The sequence below is a fragment of the Harpegnathos saltator genome, unplaced genomic scaffold (assembly GCF_003227715.2).
Source record: "Harpegnathos saltator strain DR-91 unplaced genomic scaffold, Hsal_v8.6 scaffold433, whole genome shotgun sequence".
In the NCBI taxonomy this organism is placed as follows: Eukaryota; Metazoa; Arthropoda; class Insecta; order Hymenoptera; family Formicidae; genus Harpegnathos; species Harpegnathos saltator.
Window position 1 is genome coordinate 108,639 of NW_020230243.1, and position 23,595 is coordinate 132,233.

The 23,595-nt window shown below is 37.3% G+C and overlaps 1 pseudogene; it reads right to left on the reverse strand.

Moving 5' to 3' along the window:
• Window positions 1-2,346: 2,346 nt before the first annotated feature.
• Window positions 2,347-18,215, reverse strand: LOC112589224 (putative nuclease HARBI1; annotated as a pseudogene).
• Window positions 18,216-23,595: the final 5,380 nt, after the last annotated feature.

Genomic DNA, 23,595 nt, shown 5'->3' on the forward strand with positions numbered 1-23,595 from the left:
GAGTGTTGTTCAAAATGGAAAAGTTTGAAAAAAAAAGTACAAACAAATCAAGGATAATAACAATCGTAGTGGCGCGGCAAAGCAACAGTAGGTCCACTTTGAGACTGTTGATAATATTTTAAAAACAAGGCCAGAAGATAACCCAGTATCATTAGCTTCAAATATTAATGGATTTCGTATCCGCGAAATTGAAGAAGTTGGAGACAATGATATTAATGAAAATGAAAATGAATGTTAATGTTAATGTTAATGAAAATGATGTTAATGAAACTGTTAATGAAGAGAGTAGGAGAAATGCACGATCGATAGATAGAAATGCAATTAACCGTATACCAATTTATAGAAGAAGGTCAAGATTAGAACCATATTGGTTCGCGAAATATCGCGAACAAAAGGAACGCGACATCAACGAGATTATTTATAAAAAGAACGTTTTTCGAATATTCTTGAAGAACTTAAAATCAACTTAAAAAAATAAGAATTTTGCGGATGTACAATCAGCGTTGGAAGTTTTCCGTTTTTTTTTGTGAAATAGAAATCTAAAAAATCATCTGCTAATATTCTACAGTGTACGCACGAATTACATTTGCGCGTACGCTGTAGAACATTAGCAGACAATTTATCTCCTGATTTGGACACGCTGTATTGCACATGCGCAAGATTTCTCACACTCTGGAGCCTTATTGTTCAAAAATATCGCATACGATATTTCGGTAAAAAGCTATAGTATAAATAAACTTTTCGGAATATCGTATGCGATACGTTTTAAGAATCAGAGCCCATGCGCATGCGCAATAGTTAAGTTAATAACTAAGTTAATAGTTTATTAAGTTTATTAGTTACTAATTAGTTACTATTAGTTACTATTAGTTACTAGTTTATAGTTTATTAGTTATTAGTTAATAGTTTATTAAGTTTATTAGTTATTAGTTTATTAGTTAATTACTAAATTAATTTTATATTGATTATAATAGTAATTATGCAATTATATCTTTTTTAATATCGCCTTCTATATCTGCATTTTGATTTATATTGTCTATTTCTTCCAAATTTATTGGTTCAATATCTATTAGGAGTACAAATAAGTTTCCGCCGTTTTCTATAAAAAATTAGGAATTTATTGTGAAAGAACGGTTCATTACGCTTTATTCAAAGTATTGTCCATCACTAGCCACTACTTTTTCCCATCTTTCTGGCAGCATCCGGATACCACGTCGGAAGAACTCTTTATCTTCTGAGGCTATCCACGAATCAACCCAATTTTTAGTATCTTCATATGATGTAAAGCGCTGCTTAGACAGGCCATGTGCCATCGACAGGAACAAGTGATAATCGGAAGGGGCAATGTCTGGTGAATACGGCGGGTGGGGTAGGACTTCCCAATTAAGTGTTTTCAAATAGGTTTTGACCGGTTTTGCAACATGTGGCTGACCGTTGTCATGTAGGAAAATAATTTTGTCGTGTCTGGAGTAGTAATAGGCGTGTTTTTCCTTGAGTACTCAGCTCAACCTCATTAATTGTGTTCGATAGAGAGCTCCAGTAATGGTTTCGCTCGGCTTGAGCAACTCATAATACACGACACCAAGCTGATCCCACCAAATACACAGCATGAGTTTTTTTCCATGAATATTCGGTTTAGCTGTCGATGTTGAAGCATGGCCAGGTGGTCCCCATGATTTTCTCTTCTTTGGGTTATCGTAGTGGATCCATTTTTCATCACCAGTGATTATACGATGCAAAAAATCCTTTCTTTTATGCCTGGCAAGCAGCATTTCACACGTGCAAAATCGGCGTTCAACGTCTCTCGGCTTCAGTTCATATGGAACCCAATTTCCTTGTTTTTGAATCATTCCCAACGATTTTAAACGATGTGAAATTGCTTGTTGAGTCACTTCTAATGTAAGTGCAAGTTCTTCTTGCGTTTGACGCGAATCTTCCTCCAATAATGCTTCCGTGTCTTCGTACACTTTCTGCCTTCCATTACGTTCTTCGTCTTCCACGTCAAACTCACCGTTTTTAAGCTTTTGAAACCACTCACGACAACTTCTCTCACTTAAAATAGTCTCAGCATATGCTTCTACAAGCAATCGATGCGCCTCAGCTGCAGATTTCTTGAAATTAACGAAATTAACGAAATTAAATCAAAAGTTCTCGCAAATGACGCTTATTCGGCACAAAACTTGACATTTTCGCACGAAAAAATTGCGTGATGCTGATACGGAGTCACTAATACTTCAAGGTTATGTTTTTACCAGACGTCCAAACTTATGATATTACGTTTTACATCTCACAATTTCAACATAACCTTCTGGTGAGGCCATCTTTTTTCAAACAGCGGAAACTTATTTATACTCCTAATATATCAATTTCTAATTCTATACAGATGTTATGCAGTATACAACATGCTAAGGCTACTAGAGGGATTAATTCTGTGGTGTACATGTACACGTATTTTAATTTTCTAAATCGCCCTGTTAAAAGTCCAAAACAGCGATCTATTATTACACACGTCTGAGCATGTTTCCTGTTACTAGGTGCGCAACTAAGTTTCCGGGTTTTTTTGATCAATGAAAAATGGAAAATTTCAAGAGAAATACAAAAAATGGTTTATTGAATGTATCGTCCTTCGCTAGCTACACATTTTTGCCATCTTTCTGGCAATACATGAATACCGCGACGATAAAACGACGCGTCTTTGGACCGAAACTATTCATCCAACCAATTTTGCACTTCTTCGAAATTAGCCAAGTATTGCCCAGCCAAGCCATGTGCCATCGACCGGAACAAGTGATAATCGAAAGGGGCCAGGTCTGGCGAATATGGCGGGTGCGGTAGCAGATCCCATTTCAGCGTTTTGATAGTGTCCTGGACGATGGAAGTGCGATGGCACGAGCGTTGTCGTGTTGCAATATTAAGGGAGGATGGGGCAAATAGTGACAGATTCTTTTTTCTCCTCCGTACATACTAGTTTCAAGTTATCAAGATCAGCTGTTTTACTAAGAAGATAACTTACTATCTTCAATTATACGAAAAACTGAAGTAAAAGTTCCATAAGTCAGATATAAGGGCGAAATTTTCATAAAAACCGCAACCTGCATTTTGTCACTATTTACCCCATCCTGGGGCAAATAGTGACATCCTAAGGGGCAAATGGTGACAATCATGAAAAAAATAGTTTTTAACTCCTCAAGTATTATTACATATATATGTAAAGAATAAATGCTTTAAGCGTCAGGAAAAGGGTATTTAAATGAAATGATTACACATGTAAACTAAAATTTATTCTAAAAAATATAAAACATAAATAAAATAACAATATTAAATCTCTTTGGCTGCTCTTTGCATAGTTAAACTTACTAATACAGACATGACGAAAGAAACGAACATAAAGTTGCATATTATAATTATAACAAAAAGGGCACGAACATAAAATTATTTATTATACTTATACAGAGATAACGAAAAGAACAGACATAAAATTATTACGAAACAGAATACTGCCTTCCAAGAATAAATTTCTAATTTCAGTCAAGAGGACATAGCACACATTAATAGCCATAGATTAGTATTTGTTGCTAAAAATCACAATTATTCTTTAACTGTAACTACTTCCACACTTCTAAAAAATAAAAACCATAAATAAAATAAAAACATTAAATCTTCGGCTGTTTTTTGCACAATTAAATTTACTACTACAAACATGATATAAGAAATGAACATAAAATTGCTTATTATAACGAAAGGAATGAACATAAAATTACTTATTATACTTATGTAGTGATACCGAAGAGAACAAATATAAAATTATCGTAATATCATCTTCCTCCCATGTCGCGTTAAGCTCCTCAAATTTAATTCTTCTTCTCTCACGACGAATCGATCAAAGTTTAGATCATTTGACGTCTTATCAAAATCTAAAACTCTCTGTACTCTCTTCTTTTTGTATTTTCTTTTCTTTGTTTGAACTGTTTCTGAATTATTCTTATTACTTTTTCGCTGTCTTTTCCTTTCTTCAGATTTGTGTTTTTTCTCTATCTTGTGTTTCACGTTCCTGTATTTCATTCTTCTCTAGACTATCTGTGACAATCATACACTTGTCCCTCCTTCTGGGTTTTCTCGTATTTAGGCTGTACTTTAGAATAGCCTTTGAAATCTGATGGACTTATGAATGAGTCATTAGTATTGGTTATGGCCGTATTACTGTCTCTGAAGTTTCTGATGCTGAGGTGGTTACTGTCTCTCTCAGGTTTTCGGATCCATTTGGATTGTTAGCTCTCTCATTTGGATCCAGCTATTCCGTTACTGTAGACATGATGTAATTTGCATCTTGAAATACAGATCGGTTGAAAGGATATATGCCTGGCTTTTCAAAACTGGCAATAATGTTTACTGGAATAGTTGTCTTACTTAGAGCTTCTCGCACAAATCCTGCTACATGATAAATAGATACAGGGACACCAGGGTTGTTCATCATCCAATTATTTATAGCATTATCATAATATGACTTAAAAGGACCAAAAATTCCGACGTCTAACGGCTGGAGTTTGTGTGTACAATGGGGAGGAAAAGTGAACAGCGTTACTCCATTTTCCCGGGCAAAATTTATAGCGTTAACTCATAAATGAGTTTCAACATTGTCAATTAAAAGAAGCGTAGGGTTTTCTTTAGAAGAATTTGAACACTTTACAAAATGTTTCATAACATCAACGAAGATCTCTTTTGTCATATAGCCTTTGCTATTGGCTAGTCCAAGTGTTCCAGGGAAAGCATTCAGTGCCATATTACTCTTATAATATTTGCGAGGGAAAATCATAACTGGAGGTATTACCACTCCATGAGCGCCTCCAATAAAGCAGCAGGTTGTTACTGAAGTACCTCTCTCCGCACTCTTCACTTGATGCACTTGCTTCACACCTTTAAAAGAGATAATTTTTCGGGTATTTTGCACTGTGTTAGTGCTAGTTTCGTCCATATTGTAAAGTCTGGATCCATTCATAAAGGAAGAATTCCTTTTCAGAACTTCGTTCAACTTATTAAAAAAATTGTTAACATTTTTCTTATTAAATGCTGAAGCACGAGCAATGCTACAGCCTTTTGGAACTCGAATTGATATATTTGTATGTCGTATTTTGAAACCTTTAAATAAATAAATAAATTGAATTAATCATAAAAAAATTAATATTTGAATAGCGACAAACTAACTCAGTGAGATATATTTTACCTTGAAACCAATCAATACCAGCCATTTTACTGATTTTCTAGTTTTCTGGTATTTGAAGATTATTTTTAATAGCTGTCTCATATGCCAATTCTCTAACTTTAATTACACTTAAACCAAATCCCATTCTATTGGGTGAGTGCAAAAGTTCGTGCGGAGTTTGTGAGTAAAAGTCACACAGTGATTAGGCAAACAAAAATCTTTATTCAATCAATGATATATTCTCCATCGTTTTCTATAATCTTTTCCCAACGTTCTGGCAGCATACGGATACCTCGATCATAAAAACTGCGCGGTTTAGATTCGAAGAACGAAGAGACGCCGTTTTTTAAGGCCTCCAAAGAGTCAAAGTTTTTTCCATTTAAATAATTTTGCATAGATATATTAATACAATATTCAGCAATTTCATCTTCTAACTTTTTAGGGAAGATGGATTTTCTTCCACGGCTTAGTTGAAAATAATTGGAGTTCTCGTCCAAATTTTCCAAGTTTGTAGTGCGATGAACTGTTTTCCATAGTGTTTGCCTATTAAGTCCTTTCTGTTGGGCAGCTGCTCTGATAGACCATCCATCACGAACCAGTTTTACTGCAGCTGCAAGTTCACTGGGAGTGGCAGTTTCTTTGTTTGTTTTCTTTTTATAATTTCTAACCATTGTGAAAATGATTCAAACAAAATAGTTTATGTCAGTATTGTCTGAAGTTTGGACATCACACTACCTAGCATAGGAGTAAAATTGTTCATTAGATTCTTCAAAAATAGATTAACTTAACCTTTTATTCTAGATAAGCTTGTCACTATTTACCCCACAAAAATTGTCACTTTTTGCCCCAGCGGTTGCCTTTTACTTTAAAACATTTTTCAGAGGAGTCGAATTGATATACAAGTGTTACGTCCTAGAGGAGGAACGCAACCTTTTCGTTCGCGAGTAAGGCGAACCTCATTCGTACACGCGTGTCAGTGGACGGATCAGGGACCCGACGGGTCCCTTTACTCGGGCACCGACGTACGACGAGCGGTCCGTTTTTCGGTCAGGGACGCGAATCCCTTTACCGGGGATAGGACCATGAGTTGACTGTTGGAAGGGTGGGGTGATTTTGAAATTAACTGATGGAAATAAATTAATACCAAATTTATTAAAATAAGAGTGACAACAGAGAGTTATGCGGCGCGGTTTATTACAATTTACTTGAATGATGTTGTGTGTATGTGTGTGTGTATGAGAAGTGAAAGAAGAAGAAGGAAAGGAAAAAGGGGAAGAATATGAATAGAAAGTTAGTCGGGTGAGGGGGAACGAGAGCGGTCAGGAGAATTTAAAGGGGTGGATAATTCGGAAAAAGAGACGGGAGAATACGATATTGAAGGGGTAGAAGGAGTAGAAGCGCGTGTAGGAGACGAGGGAGGACTAATAGGTAGACGTCGGAGTAGAAAAGGGAGTAGGAGTGTCGGGTCTGGGTGAAAATCTGTTTCAAATGAAATATTTATGATGGAACGGAGATATTGCAGTTGGTGTTCGAATTCATATAGATCTCTAATCTCGTACACCGTCTCAAAGAAATGAAGAACTTGTTGGATGGATACCACAGAATGACAATAATGGCCCACTAAAAATGTATTTCAATAAACGGGTGGAACCAATAAATAAGGGTATATATAAAAAAAACAGAACTTACTGCTGACTCCTGTTATCCCGGAGGTGAGCAAAAAATAAAATTGTAGTTTGATAACTCCTGCTCGGTAGGTTAGGTTGTGCTCGTCCACTCCCTTCCGTTTGTCCAATTATGACACAAACACTAATATATTTTTTTTTTTGCTGATTTCTTTGAATATTTGCACAAACTTGGATATATGAGTTAGAAATATTATCTGAATATCTGAATCTTGAAAACAGAATATCCGAGTGAGAGTATGACTGCCTTTTTCAGAGTAGAAGTAGAAGTGTCGCGGAAGCGGATTACCGCGGTTTTCATAGTGATAATCGGAGGCAGAAGCTATCAGGGTGGGTAGAGAGATGGCCTTTGAGGAAGGGGTGAATTGGTCTTAGTGGGAAAAAGTCTCAGCCATTAGCGAAGTTAAAAGACATCGTGGGAGGAGACAGTTAGTTTTTGGAGATATGAATATGGAAGGGCTAAAGGATGGAGCGTGGGTGTTTCATAGTTTTAGGTGGATATGATATGATTGGCTGAATGAATTAGGCGCGACAAGCGTGGAGGTGGTGGATTCTTGAGATAGAGAAATGTATACAAGTGGCCGGCTGGAAAAATCAAAATGCCGTAAATCAAAGGCTGAGATCAGATTTTACGACTATCAGTAAAGTAAGCTTTGTTGGTTGACTGATAGGGCACATATGGTTTTGGATTGGGAAGATGTAAGTTTCAAGTTTTAGAGCAGGAATGCTCTGTGTTGCTTTGTTTTACTGAAGGTTTGTTAGCCCGGAGTTTCAAATTTTTAGCTAGGACGACGGACACACTTGGCGAACACTATCCAGATATAAACTTTAAACGAAGACGTAGATTTTTACAACAGGGCACTGTTTCCTGTTATGGAATTTTCCCGAATCGCCTTTCATTTGGCGCGACGGCTGTTCGCCAGATGGGTCTGTTTCCTAATTTATATTTATATATGTATATATTCCTATTATAGTTATATTAGGAGAATATAAATCCGCGAGAGGAAAGAATTTTTGCTAATTAAATCTACAGGACGTAACACAAGTATGTAGGTTAAATCACAATAAAAGAAATATGTTGCGTATAACTCTGTATAGGTTAAATCTCACTCAAGGGATCAGGAGTAAAACAATGTAAATTAAAATACCTGAATAAAAATTAGGTTATATCTTGTTTCACGAGGACAAGATTTTAGGCTTCTTCATTAGCTATATTTGACTTCATTAACTCAATCGCAATTTTTAAGGATAGTTAGATGTTTGAGAACTTACTCACTATTGACAGCCAAGACAAATAAAGAGCGAGAAATAAGAGAAATTCGAACTATCACTCTTTGCCCCCTGTCACTACTTGCCCCACTCTCCCTTACTCGTTCGTGTCTCGTGTCCCATTCTGGCCGTTTCTCGATCATTGCATGGTTCAAATTAATCAGCTGTTGTCGGTAGCGATGCTTATTGACGGTTTCGCCCGCTTTCAGCAGCTAATAGTACACGATTCCTTTCTGGTCCCACTAAACGCAGAGCATTGTCTTCTTTCCGAAGCGATTTGGCCGTGCCGTCGATGTTGATGCTTTGTCAGGTGAAAGCCACGATTTTTTGCGTTTAGGATTCTCGAAATATATCCACTTTTCATCGTCAATAACAATTCGATGCAGGAAACTCTTTCTTTCATGCCGCAAAAGCAAAATTTGCTTTTGCGGCATGCTTCTGCGGCTTTTGCCGGAAGTGGTTCTTCGATTTTCTATCTGTCTCTCAGTCAACTCATGCGGCACCCATTTTCCTTCCTTTTGAATTTTTCCCATGGCATGTAAACGTTTGGAAATACCTTGGCGAATCATGTTTAATGCCTCCGCAAGTTGATCTTGTGTTTGTGTATCATCTTCATCCAATAACGCTTGCAGATCGGCGTCCTCCGGCTTGTTTTTGGTCTTCCGGAGCACTCCTTGTCCTCAGTGTCGAAATCGCCACTTCTGAAGCGTTTAACCCCTTAGCTTACAATGACGCCTCAAAGGCGTCGCAAGGTTATCGGACCAAACATGAATAAGACGCCTCAGAGGCGTCGCAAGGTTATCGGACCAAACACGAATAAGACGCCTCAGAGGCGTCGCAAGGTTATCGGACCAAACACGAATAAGACGCCTCAGAGTCGTCGTAAGTCTACCGGGCGAAACATAAACAAGACATTTCAGAAACTTGGTGGGGCGGCCGTCCCAAATATGAATATTATGAATATTGTATTCATAAATATGAATATAATAGGTCACAGAGACATTCCAGAGGCGCGACGTTCAGTTACTTCTCATTCGCATTCGACGTTACATCGTATGTAAGAAGTATTATAAAATCACCCATTATAAATGTCTTCAAAAAGAAAAATTAGAATTGAGAACAGTGATGACATTGCTACCAGTAGTAGTGACAGTGGTAGTGACATTGTACGTTTCGTACGAAAAGCTACTAAGCAACTGGTGATTAGCGAAGAATCCGATAATGAAGATCATTATCAACCACCTGAGTTGTGGGTCTGGAAAAAAAACGAGAACCAACCAAAAATATGGCAATATATGGAAATTCCCGGAATAAAAGAGGCAACATTAGATCAGTTGAGTACAAGCAAAAAGGAAATGGGCGTTTTTAATATAATGTTTAATAGTATATTTTGGGAAAATCTTGTGACGGAGACAAATCTATACGCGAAACAAGTAATAAACAATGAAAATAAAAGAAGAAAAATTGATGAAGCTTGGTTTCCTGTTGACTGTGATGAACTAAAAATATATATTGCCCTATATATAATTGCGGCTGAAGTGAAGAAACCTGCAATTCAAATGTATTGGTCTAAGAGGACCGTTATTAGAACTCCAATATTTAGAGAAACGATGCCGTACAGAAGATTTTTACAAATAAGTAGATTTTTGCATTTTGCAAATAATAAGGTGGCCAATAGAAGTGATAAATTAAGCAAAATAAAACCCGTAATAAATTATTTTCATCAATAATTCCAAGAAATGTATACTATGCAAGAGGACATTGCAATTGACGAATCATTAATAAAATTTAAAGGACGCTTATCCTATAAACAATACAATCCGTCAAAAAGAGCGAGATTTGGTATAAAAGTTTATAAATTATGTGAGTCCAGTTCAGGTTACTGCTATAATTTCAAAATATACACTGGCCGTGACAAAATACATACTACAGAAAATGCATCTGAAACTGTGGTCAAAGAACTATCAAAGCCAATTTTACACAAAGGACACACATTATATTTGGACAATTGGTATTCTTCACCAAATCTTTTTGTAACTCTACTCAACAGTAAAACTAATGTCATTGGAACAGTGCACGCAAACAGAAAAAATATGCCAAAAGATTTCTTGAAAACAAAATTAAAAAAAGGGGAATATGAAATGAGAAACTGCAATGGATTACTGGCAATAAAATGGAAAGATAAACGAGACGTTTTTATTCTATCTACAAAACATACAACAGTAGCAATGACTGAGCAAATCAAAAAGCAACACAATCCTACTTGGAAACCAAAGTGTATCGTCGAATACAACAAAGGGATGATAGGAGTTGATCGACAAGATCAAATGTTAGCGTGCTTCCCTCTGATGAGAAAGTGTATGAAGGGGTATCGCAAAATTTTCTTTTACCTGTTTGACATAGCTTTATTTAACTCTTTCATTTTGCATAACAAGATAAATATTAAAAAAAGACAGGGATATGCAGAATATAAGGTTAAAACAGCCGAATTATTATTGGAAAATACACCATTACCGGACTACAACCGTAAAGGACAGTTGTCAAATGGAGATTTACCACTAAGATTGCAGGCTCAACAGTGGAGTCATTTTCCCAAACATATAGATCCAACGCCGTCGAACCAACACTCAAAACGAAGATGTGTAGTTTGCACAAAGCATAAAAAACGCAGTGAGACAACGTGGGAATGCAAAAAGTGTAAAATTGCATTACATGTACCAACATGTTTTGAGAGATATCATACTATCAAAGATTACTAAATTTTTGTATTAAAATAAAAATGTTATTATTAATGGATTATTCAATTTGCAACAATAAATCTTTTTTTTGTTTAATAATCTACTAACCGTAATTATTTATCAAACATATTGCAAAGTTAATTGTACCGCGCACTTGTATATACAAATCATAGGAAGTTTGCGATTTGTACAGTTTCGAACGCTGAGCCAAGCTGTTTATGTCCCTGCGCGCGACCGACCTTGGTGTCGCTTTTGGCCCGCATAGTTGGAAATTAGATCGTAAGGAAAGAGGTTAAATCAATCTTCACAGGTAGTTTTCGATGGTGCATGTTCGCCGTAGGCCTCCTCAAGCAAACAGCGCCCTTCAGCTGCACTTTTTTCAAATTAAAGCAGAAAAGCAAAGCTTCCCGCAAATGCTGTTTATTTGGCACAAAGCTTAACATCTTCGTTGTTAGAAAAAATATTTTTGCGTTGTGATATGTGTTGGTATTACGACTGGTTATTGTTAACAGATGTCCAAGCTATAAAAAAAACACAACTTCAGACATGTATGTCGACTACATGTATCGTTAGCGCCATCCATGTGTGAAACTCGGAAACTTAGTTGCGCACCTAATATAATTTATTTGCGTCTGATCAAGGTGACCATTATCGCGATATGGTGTGAGCATCCTGTTTGACAATGGGTAAGCACCTTCAGCCAATAAGTGATAAAAATCAGTGTGAAAATCAGTGTGAAAATCAGTGTGAAAATATCTATGATTACCTGCTTCAATTAATCTTTTAATATCACTTAAATCCCACACTCTGGCATCATGAACATTCCCACACATGCCAACAAAAACGTCTATAAATTTCAATCTGTTGTCACAAATACCTTGAAGTACGATAAAACAGTAACCTTTGCGATTAATATAACTATTTTTATCTTCTATAGGAATACTGATTTGTATGTGACTTTTTTCTTTTTAACGAGGAGGAAATCCATCATGGATACCCTGACCCTCGAAGAAGGGCCAGGGTTATGCCGGACTCCTACCGGCTAAAATCTCTCCGGATGGTGCTGCGAAGGGACTTGGATCGGGGCCCCGGAGCCATGTAACTGCTAATCGGGGCCCCGAGTCCGGATAGACTATCGTCTTTCCCTCGAGGGGCGAGGGGAAGGGGGGAAGCAGGCCGAGACCTATCTTCTACCACCGCTCCCCCAGGAGGAAGGGGGAAGCAAGCCGGGGCTCGCATCAACCACCGTCCCCCCTCCAACCCCTCATGCCCCATCTCTTTGGGTGGGAAGGGAGAAACCGGCAACGCCTGCGCTTCGACCACCGTTCCCAGCCAAGCGGAGCGCCACCAACATACCAGGTATGTCGGTAATTACTTTCCGGTTTTTGTAACAGATGTAACTAGCCATAAGTATGCAATGTTATGATTTGATACATATGTAATTTTATTCTACTGACATTAACCTCAAAACTACACAAGTTACGTTCCACCAAAATAACAGCGTTATAGATTAATAATTTTTTGAAAATGTCGAGTTTTGTTCCTGAAAACGTGCATTTGCGGCACGCATTACTTTTCTTGTTTAATCAAAAGAAAAAAGCCGCTGAAAGTCATCATTTGCTGATAGAGACTTACGATGAGCATGCTCCAACCATAAGAACATGTGAAACGTGGTTTCGACAATTCAAATGTGGTGATTTCAACGTTCAAGACAAAAAACGTCCTGGTAGGCCGAAAACGTTTGAAAATGCGAAATTGCAGGAGTTATTGGATGAAGACCCAACACAAACTCAAAAACAATTGGCAGAAAAGTTGAATGTGAGCCGAGTAGCAATTTGTGAACGATTACAAGCGATGGGAAAGATCCAAAAGATGGGAAGATGGGTGTCACATGAATTGAATGACAGACAATTGGAAAATCGAAAAATCGTCAGTGAAATGCTGCTTCAAAGGTATGAAAGGAAGTCATTTCTGCATCGAATAGTAACAGGTGATGAAAAATAAATTTATTTCGAAAATCCCAAGCGAAAAAAATCATGGTTATCACCTGGCGAAGGCGGCCCATCGACTGCAAGGCCAAATCGCTTTGGTCGCAAGACCATGCTCTATGTCTGGTGGGACCAGGTTGGTGTCGTATATTATGAACTGTTGAAACATGGAGAAACAGTTAATACTGATCGCTACCAACAACAAATGATCAATTTGAACTGTGCATTGATCGAAAAATGTCCACAATACGCTCAAAGACATGATAAGGTGATTTTGCAGCATGACAACGCACCGTCTCATATATAGCAAAACCAGTCAAAGAAGTGTTGAAATCACTTGGATGGGAAGTTTTATCGCACCCGCCGTACTCTCCAGACCTGGCTCCATCCGACTACCATCTTTTCGCATCGATGGGGCACGCGCTTGCAGAGCAGTACTTCGCCGATTTGGAAGAAGTTAAAAAATGGCTCGATGAATGGTTTAGCTCAAAGGAGAAACAGTTCTTTTGGAATGGCATCCATAAATTGCCTGAGAGATGGGCAAAATATATAGAATCAAATGGTCAATACTTTGAATAAATATATTTTAACTATCCATTGTAAATAACGTGTTTTCTTTAGCGAAAAAACCGCAAAGGAATTACCGACACACCTGGTATGTGTTGTGCGACCGACTGATCCACCTCCCCAGTTGGCCGCTTTATATGTGGAAGGCTGGCTGGGACACCGGGAATCCCCGCCCGGTATCCCACCCAGCGGTTACGGGGAGAAATAGTCCTCTAGCCGCCGGGCGCTCCCACCTCCAATGGAGGGATGGGAGGGGTCTAAGTGACCCCTTCCTGCCTGTCCACCCTAGCGGTGGACCTTGCAGAGAGGGGGGGAGAGGTGTTTAACCGGTGACAACGCCACCGACACTCTCTCCCCCCCTTATTTTCATCCGACTCCCGTACGAGGGGGAGTCGGAGTGTAACGAGGGGGGTTGGTTGCATTCCACCACCCTCCTCCCTGTTCCTCCCGCTACTGCCGCCCGTGCAGCTGATGGCGTTGCTACGATCGTCACCTTTTTCCTTCCCCTGGTCGGTTGCCTACTACTACCTGCCGCTGTTGCTACAAATGAGTGCCTATGCGCCCTAAGTCGGGCCCTGCGGCGTCTCGCTTGCGCCCTTCCAGGAGGTCTCCCCCCAGGGGGAAGAGGAGGAGCAGGCTGAAGGGGAGGTGGGTATAATGGTCTATCCACCATCCTTCTTAACTCCTCCTCTTTAGAGGAATCCACATCCCGCTCTCTGCTCCTACTCCTCCCCGCCCTCCGTAAACGGTGACACTCCCTCCTTCTCCGTCTTCTGTCCTGTCCTTCCGCTACTCTGCGGATCTCCTCTGCGGCCTCCTTCTGCGAGAGAACAGCCTCGCAGAAGGAGGCCAACACTCCCCACTTCTTCTCGCTCCCCACAATCGCTCCGACTACTGTGGGGAGCGAGAGATCGCGTCCAAATTCCCGGATCACGACTCCGCGCTCTGCGCTTCAGGCGGGGCAGTCCTGGAGTGTATGCTGCGCGGAGTCGTGATCGTGATCGCAGTGGTGGCACTGCGTCGTGCGTTCCCTCCCTATTCGGCACAGTTACTCACCAAAGCAACCATGCCTGGTGAGCACCTGTGCCATTCTGAAGGTCAGGGTCCCATGTGCCCTGCCCATCCAATCTGATAGGCAGGGCTGGACAACCTCGACGGTCCTCCTCCCGTATCTGGCGTTCGCCAGAATCCTTTGCCATCTCTGGAGGAGGACCTGCCGAGCCTAGTGCTTCATACGTTGCACTGCCCCAGCGAGCGTTACGTCAGCCCCCCCTCTCTGATGAGCTCCCGCCTTCTGATGTACATATGTTTGTACATCAGAGCGAAAAGCTCCAGGGGGGCATGGTCGCCAATGATTTGTATGTAACAACCATCTATAGCCTCTATGACTCCAGGAAAACCAATTATTGTTCTTCTATATGTACCATATCATTCATTGTAAACCATTTAGTAAAATAATGTGCATTTCTTTCCAATACTTGACATACTTCGAAAACCGATCTCCATACTTTATTTTTGGACACGCTGAATCGATCTGCTATTTATCTGAAATAAATAAATTTTATTTAATACAATAATGGAAGCCTAATATATATAATTTATGAAATAAGACACTAAATATAGTATAATATTTTAAAAAATATCATTAAGAAAGAACGCCTCTTTAAAGGAAAAATTTTATCTTACAAAAATTTATTTCACAAGTCTTAAATCGTACCCCAGACAGCACATGATCTCTTGGGGATGTTCTATGGACGTCCTGAGAATGAAGAAACGTCACCAGGACGTCCTTAAGAAGTACTCTGGACGTCCTTTGGACATCTGTGCTGTTAGAGATAATATCTAAAAAAATGTATACATATTCAATATTGTTCTGTATGCTTCACATTTATTGCACTTTAAATACAAAAACTACCTTACAAATTTAAATAAGTAAATTATATAATTTTACATATATCAATTATTATAAAAATCTTTACTTGTATACTTCTTGGTTTCCTAAAAACCATAGAGTTACAACTATTATATTTTTTTGTCAGGCGATATTCTTTCTTGATCAATATTATGTTCTAAGTTTGGCCCAAATAAGTTCTTCAAACAAGTTCTTCAAACGTTATGCGGGTTACTCGAAAATGTGTTTGGAAATGTAAATTATAATAAATTCATTATTAGCACATGTGCATATATTCAATTATACAGGGTGCACGATTTATCTGAAGACATTGAAATATCTCGAGAACTATGCATTGGATAAAAAAAAGTGGTTAATAAAAGTTGTTAGTCTCGAAGGGGGACATCCAATGATACCAAACTCGACCTCCCACCCCACCCCCTGGGGGTGGGGGTTGGGGGCAACTTTGAAATCTTAAATGGAAACCCCCATTTTTTATTGCAGATACGGATTCTACGCCACAAAATACGTAAATTTTGTCCGAAACTTCTTTTTTGATTCGTGATAGACGGCGCTGTAATCGCAAAAAATTATATTTTCCGCAATTCTCCAGAAATGATCATTGGATTGAGAAATAAAAAATACCTGTTCAATATTTTTAAAGAACATAATAAAAGTTATTCCCTCCCCCCATCCTCTCGGGGTAGGGTGGGTGGTAATGTTCAAATCTCAAATGGGAACCCGAATCGAAGAGGGAACTGCTCGACGCGCCACTGTGGGTGTATAGCGAACTACGGCTTATTATAAAAGGCAGTGCAATGCGGTCAGAGCTCACTTTTCTTTCAGAATTAGAACTGAAAGCATCTCTAACAATTTCATTTTATTTGACTAGTTTTTATTACCTGCATATCTACCCTTCATTCTTTGAACAGAATTGCAAGTGGAAAATGAATTCTGCAACCGTAGAAGAAAAAATTGAAATGATTCTGATTTATGGTGAATGTAGGAGGAATGTTGACGATGCTGTTGCCTTGTATGCTGAGCGTTTTCCAGACAATGTTCGCTCACGTTCTTTTTTTTACAAAGTTGTGACTGCCTTTATCTCGGATGGCAGCGTACAAACTAAAAAAAAACGAAGAACAACTGTTACAGGAGAAGTTAATGAAATAGCTGTGCTAGCAGCGGTTCACCACAATCCACAGGTAAGCACTCGGCAATTACATCGCGATTTCGGAATTTCCGGAGATAGTATTCGCAGAATATTGCATCGTCATAAGTATCACGCATATCACATTTCACTGCATCAAGAACTTCATGGCGATGATTTTCATAATCGAGTGGCGTTTTGTGAATGGGCACTTTAACAAATGCAAACGAACCCCAATTTCATTGCTAATGTACTATTTTCAGATGAGTCTACATTCACAAACCATGGTGGCGTTAATCGACATAACATGCATTACTGGAATGTAGAAAATCCCCACTGGTTACGACAAGTTGAACATCAACGTCCTTGGTCGGTTAACGTTTGGTGTAGATCATAGGGAATAGACTCATTGGTTCTTATTTTATTGAAAATAATTTGAATGCAATCAAATATCGAAATTTCCTAGAACAGGAACTACCACCACTACTTGATGATGTTGCCTTGGACGTTCGACAAAGTATGTGGTTTCAGCATGACGGTTGCCCAGCGCATAACTCAATAGCAGCACGGGAAGTATTAGACCGTGATTACAATGATCGGTGGATTGGCAGAGGTGGCCCGATTAATTGGCCTGCTAGATCACTTGATTTGACATCGCCGGATTTCTTTCTGTGGGGTTACCTAAAAGATAAGGTTTATCAACAAGTGCCAACAACTCGTGAAAACATGGTAAAACGCATAAGAAACGCTTGCGCTGAAACTCCCATAGATATGCTTCTATCCTGTATACAGTCATTTGAAAAAAGGATCAATAAGTGTATTGAAGTTGAAGGTAAAAATTTCGAACACTTACTCTAATTAATTGAACAGTGAGAGGCAAGGGGACTCACATTAAAAAAGCACCCCGATCTGTGAAAGGCAAGGGGACTCACATTGAAAAAGCACCCGAAGGGAACATAAAACTACTACATCCTCGTCGTTGTTCCTGTGTAACGCTAAAAGTAGTTTCTCGGAGAAATTCAACGCTATCTATCACGAATGAAAAAAATTGTTTCAATAAAAATTTCACGTACAATCTAATCCTGCAATGAAAAATGTAGGTCCCCATTTGAGATTTGAACATTACCACCCACCCTACCCCGAGAGGATGGGGGGAGGGAATAACTTTTATTATGTTCTTTAAAAATATTGAACAGGTATTTTTTATTTCTCAATCCAATGATCATTTCTGGAGAATTGCGGAAAATATAATTTTTTGCGATTACAGCGCCGTCTATCACGAATCAAAAAAGAAGTTTCGGACAAAATTTACGTATTTTGTGGCGTAGAATCCGTATCTGCAATAAAAAATGGGGGTTTCCATTTAAGATTTCAAAGTTGCCCCCAACCCCCACCCCCAGGGGGTGGGGTGGGAGGTCGAGTTTGGTATCATTGGATGTCCCCCTTCGAGACTAACAACCGAGATTAACCACTTTTTTTATCTAATGCATAGTTCTCGAGATATTTCAATGTCTTCAGATAAATCGTGCATCCTGTATAGACAAAATCTATATATGAACTTTTTTTCCAATTAACCAAATAACTTTTATATTTTACTTATCATTTAATGAATATCCAATAACAACATGTTCATAATATGTTGGTATTTTTAAATGTTGTTCTCGAATATTTATATAATATTCTACATCATCATAATTTTCATGGAAAAACATGTTCCATAATAGATCCATTTTTATAAACCTATAAAGAAAAATTCAGTAATGAGATTGTAGAAAAGAAAACCAAAAAACTAAGGTCTATATTCTGAACTCACTTTTATCGTTAAATCAATAAGTCAGATCTGGGACGTAGTAAGTCTTCAAATATTGAATCTTGAATAAATGGACGCTGAAGTTAACTTCCAAACTTCTGAAGATAACTTAACTTCTGTATCATCTAATGCTATGGTGGACTTTGGGCCATCCACGATATTAAATTAATTTGGAACAAACAAATCATGGTTACTATATTGCAGAAAATTAATTGCTCACAAAAAACAGTGGTGGAAGTGGAGGAGTTTGGTTTGAATAAACAAGCCATCTATCAACCAGAGTTTTATTTTTTAATAAATAAATTTAATAAATAAATACAAATTAATTAAATTATTTTTCCTGTAGTGCGACACATACTGGCTCCAATAGTTAATATTGTTCCGCAGTTCCGCTGTAAATGCAATATTTTATTTTATATTACCACTGGTAATAATTTTGACGTTACACAGCTTCCTCTAATTGCCGTGGTAATTCACCGAGAGCCACTTGAACTGTTATTGCGACGCTGAAAAATGAAAGAAGAAACATTCAAATGATGCTTGCTAACTCACTTTAAAATTGCGACAATAATTGCGAATGCTATCATACATACAGGGTTTGCCAAAAGTTCCGGAACGACTAATTATTTCAAAAAATAATTTGATTGTTTAAAACAATGTTTGAAACAAAAGCTGTAGTGCTTAAAAAAGCTGTCAGATATTAATAATTGTTTGACTTTGGAATGACCTTGAAAAACATTATCAAGGTCGACATAAAGATCTTAAATAGAAACTCTAATTTTTTATTACACTAATTATCTTCTTTATCCACCAATTAATTTGAACAACTTCTGTCTGAAACATTTTTTCATTTGCCTGATATTTTTTGAGATATTTAAGGATAATTTGGTAACTTTTTCAATATTTAAATTACGATATCTTACTAACTGTTTGTCGGGATAAAAAATAGTACTATACTTTTCTATTAAGAGATACGGTAGTGCCTATTATTACGCGAAACTGCGAGTTGAAACTGCGAGGTGAGATATTCATATCTCAGGAATGGCTGAACCGATCAACGATTTTTTAGTCCCAATCGATTCAGCCTTAAAAAATAGGAAGAAAAGTGTTCTTGTGCTTTTTGTGTACGTTGTCTCTAAGTGGAGATATTTTAAGATTAAAGTCTGAATCACAGAAATTACGATTCAGTAAGAAAGTAAGAAAGAAACGCTAGACCGCCGAGGAGAGGGGATTTGTGCTTCTCGTTTTTCCGACACCAGAGGCGTTACGAGCGTGCTGAAGAAGTAAAGAGCAGCGAGTGCGAGTGAGCAAGCGATAGGGAATAAGAGAGAGAAGAATATTGATAGAACAAGAGGTGAAATAAAAATAAAATATTGCTAGTTTATTTATTTTATATATATTATACAGCACGTAAATTTGAGTCGAACACGAGCAACGTGATCGCAACGTTGGTAGTTTACGTCGAGCAATGAGCGACAGCGAAGGTTTGACGCGCATTTCGGTTTTGAAGCTTCCTAACCTCAAAGATATCACAATGCTGCGCTCACATTTTCGACTGAAAGTTGACTTGTCCAAGTTTTTTCACGATGTGCGTCGAATCTGCTAAATGTTTATTGATTGATCACTAAGATATTTGGCATAAGAGAACCATTTCATTTGTTGTTGAACGATGCCGAATATCTGCCACCGATGGAGGATATTCGCATTCTCATCGAAAACGAGACGATCAAGTAAGTATTCTTTTAATATAAAGTTTTAAACTTAACTTTTCATATATTTTTAGTTCAAATAGGTTTTATGTGTTTATTCATTAATATTATGTCATTAATAGATAGAGTAATCCCTGGATCTGGCATATAGAACGAAGTTTTAAATGCATTAGTTACTGTATATCAGATAATTACAAAAATTTCTCTAAGGTTAAAGCATGTCACAATATTTCACACGATAAGGTTGTCGAAACAACAAATGTTATGACTGAGAAAATAAGAATAAATGCAAGTAATGGATTGGATATATCTGACGATCCTTTGAATGATACAGATTCAGCTTTGATATGTTAGTATATTTTATAATACAAGAAATGTAATGTTTACTACTACAATTGATTATACAGAAGCAGATACAGATTCATCTCTTCAAAGATTACAGATTACAGTAATATAAATGAAAGTTGTAATACATTCAAATTACAAAAAACAAATTATATGAAAGAATATTAAAAATAAATAAAAGATAAAAAAATATATATTTCAATAAGGTCGTCGGCCCCTTCTTTCTTTTTATGCGCTATATCTGGACAATTTTACAATTGCTTGTATAACAGATAATATAGTTTGTCTGCAATATCTGCCACCGATGGAGGATATTCACATTCTCATCAAAAACGAGATGATCAAGTAAGTATAATTTTTTTTAATATAAAGTTTTAAACTTAACTTTTGATATATTTTTAGTTCAAATAGGTTTTATGCGTTTACTCATTAATATTATTTGTATGTAATTAACTTATAATCCTATTCTTAATTCCTGGATCTGGCATACAGAACGAAGTTTTAAATGCATTAATTACTGTATATCAGACTAATAATTACAAAAATTTCTCTAAGGCTAAAGCATGTAACAATATTTCACACGATAAGGTTATCGAAACAACAAATGTTATGACTGAGTAAATAAATGCAAGTAATGGTTTGGATATCTGATGAACCTTTGAATGATACAGATTCAGCTTTGATATCAGGTATAGTAAAAAGAAATCCATTATTTTTCCAATAGATGGCTTTAGTTATCTGTATCTCGCGTTGTATAAGTCCGATCGGGTTCCACTAGATGGCGTTAGAAAGATGAGATTTCGTACTAAAAAAACTTTTGTGACAGTTTTGTGATTAGTTGACTCAGTTTTGTTTGAGCGCGCGTTAAAGATGGACACTAGTAAAGAGAAAATACACTATATTTTACAGTTATTCTTCGATAAAGACGAAAACGCAGGCCAGGCGGCTTAAAATGTGAATAGTGCTTATGGTCCTGATACTGTAACAGCCAATCACGCGCAATTTTGGTTTCGTCGATTCCGTTCCGGTAATTTCAATGTCAAAGATGCACCACGCACTGGAAGGCCAATTGTCGAAAATATCGATAAAATCATGGACATTGTCGAGTCCGACCGTCATGTAAGCACTGTTTCGATTGCCCAAGAGCTAAAGATTGCACAAAAAACCGTTTGGAACCATTTGAATAAGGCTGGATACAAAAAGAAGCTCGATGTATGGGTGCCACACAAGTTAACGAAAAAAAACCTCATGGATCGAATTTCCATCTGCGAATCGCTGCTGAATCGCAACAAAATCGACCCATTTCTGAAGCGGTTGGTCACTGGTGAAGAAAAGTGGGTCACCTAAGACAACGTCAAGCGAAAACGGTCGTGGTCGAATCGCGGTGAGCCGGCGGAAACGGTGGCCAAGCCAGGATTGACGGCCAGGAAGGTTTTGCTGTGTGTTTGGTGGAATTGGCAGGGAATTATCTACTATGAGCTGCTCCCCTACAGCAAAACTCTTAACTCGGAACTGTACCGTCAACAATTGGACCGTCTGTAGGAAGCAATCGCCCAGAAGCGGCTAGCTTTGGCCAATAGGAGAGTAATTGTGTTCCATCAGGACAACACCAAGCCACACACATCGATAGTGACTCGCCAGAAGCTCCGGGAGCTTGGTTGGGAGGTTCTTATGCATTCACCTTATGGTCCGGACCTGGCACCAAGTCATTACCATATGTTCCTGTCCATGGCGAACAATTTTGCTGGTGAAAAATTCGCTTCAAGAGAGGCTTGTGAAAATCGACTGTCTCAATTTTTTGCCAATAAGGACGAGGGCTTCTATGAAAGAGGCATAATGAAATTACCTTCAAAATGGCCACAAGTTATCGAACAAAACGGCGCATATTTGACCTAAATAGGATCATTCTAACTATGGTAATTAAAGCCTTCAATTTCATGCAAAAATAATGGATTTCTTTTTACTACATCTGATATGTTAATATATTTTATTTATATTGCACTAAAACAAATATAATAATCTTTATAGTATAATTAATGAATTATATTTATTTTTAGATAATAATACAAGAAATGTTATGTTTACTACTGCAATTGATTATACAGAAGCAGATGCAGATTCAAGGGTTACGGATTAAAATAATATAAATGAAAGTTATAATACATTCAAATTACAAAAAACTAATTATATGAAAGAATATTAAGAATAAATAAAAGATAAAAAAATATACAATATTTCAATAAGGTCGTCGGCCCCTTCTTCCTCTTCATGCGCTATATCTTTTCCAATTGCTTGTATAACAGATAATATAGTTTGTATCTGCGATATCTGCCACCGATGGAGGATATTCACATTCTCATCGAAAACAAGACGATCAAGTAAGTATAATTTCTTTTAATATAAAGTTTTATACTTAACTTTTAATATATTTTTAGTTGAAATAGGTTTTATGCGTTTATTCATTAATATTATTTGTATGTAATTAACTTACAATCTTATTCTTATAGTTAGAGTAATTCCTGGATCTGGCATACAGAACTAAGTTTTATATGCATTAATTACTGTATATCAGATACTAATAATTACAAAAATTTCTCTAAGGCTAAAGCATGTAACAATATTTCACACGATAAGATTGTCGAAACAACAGATGTTATGACTGAGAAAATAAGAATAAATGCAAGTAATGGATTGGATATATCTGATCCTTTGAATGATATAGATTCAGCTTTGGTGTTAGTATATTTTATTTATATTACACTAAAACAAATTGAATATTTATAATATAATTAATGAATTGTATTTATTTTTAGATAATAATATAAGAAATGTTATGTTTACTACTGCAATTGATTATACAGAAGCAGATGCAGATTCAAAGGTTACGGATTATAATATTCACTTATATATTATATATTATTATTATATAGTATTTACTGTTTTTTGCAGACTTTGAATCTTGTCGATGACTATATACCTCAGATATCCAATTTTATTACAGGCGAGGTATTAAGTTCCTGTATAAGATAATGTCTCTTGATATATTGGAAACGTGTTAATATATTAGGTGCGCAACTAAGTTCCCGCTGTTTTTCAAGAGATGGCTCCAGTAGTAAGTGCTGGTCGATTGTGACATAACCAAAACGTCATGAACCAAGCTTAGACATATGGTAAACAAACCGCTTTGACACATTAGTGATTTTGTTTTTACGTCATATACTTTTGGTTGTGTGAAAATGTCTTATT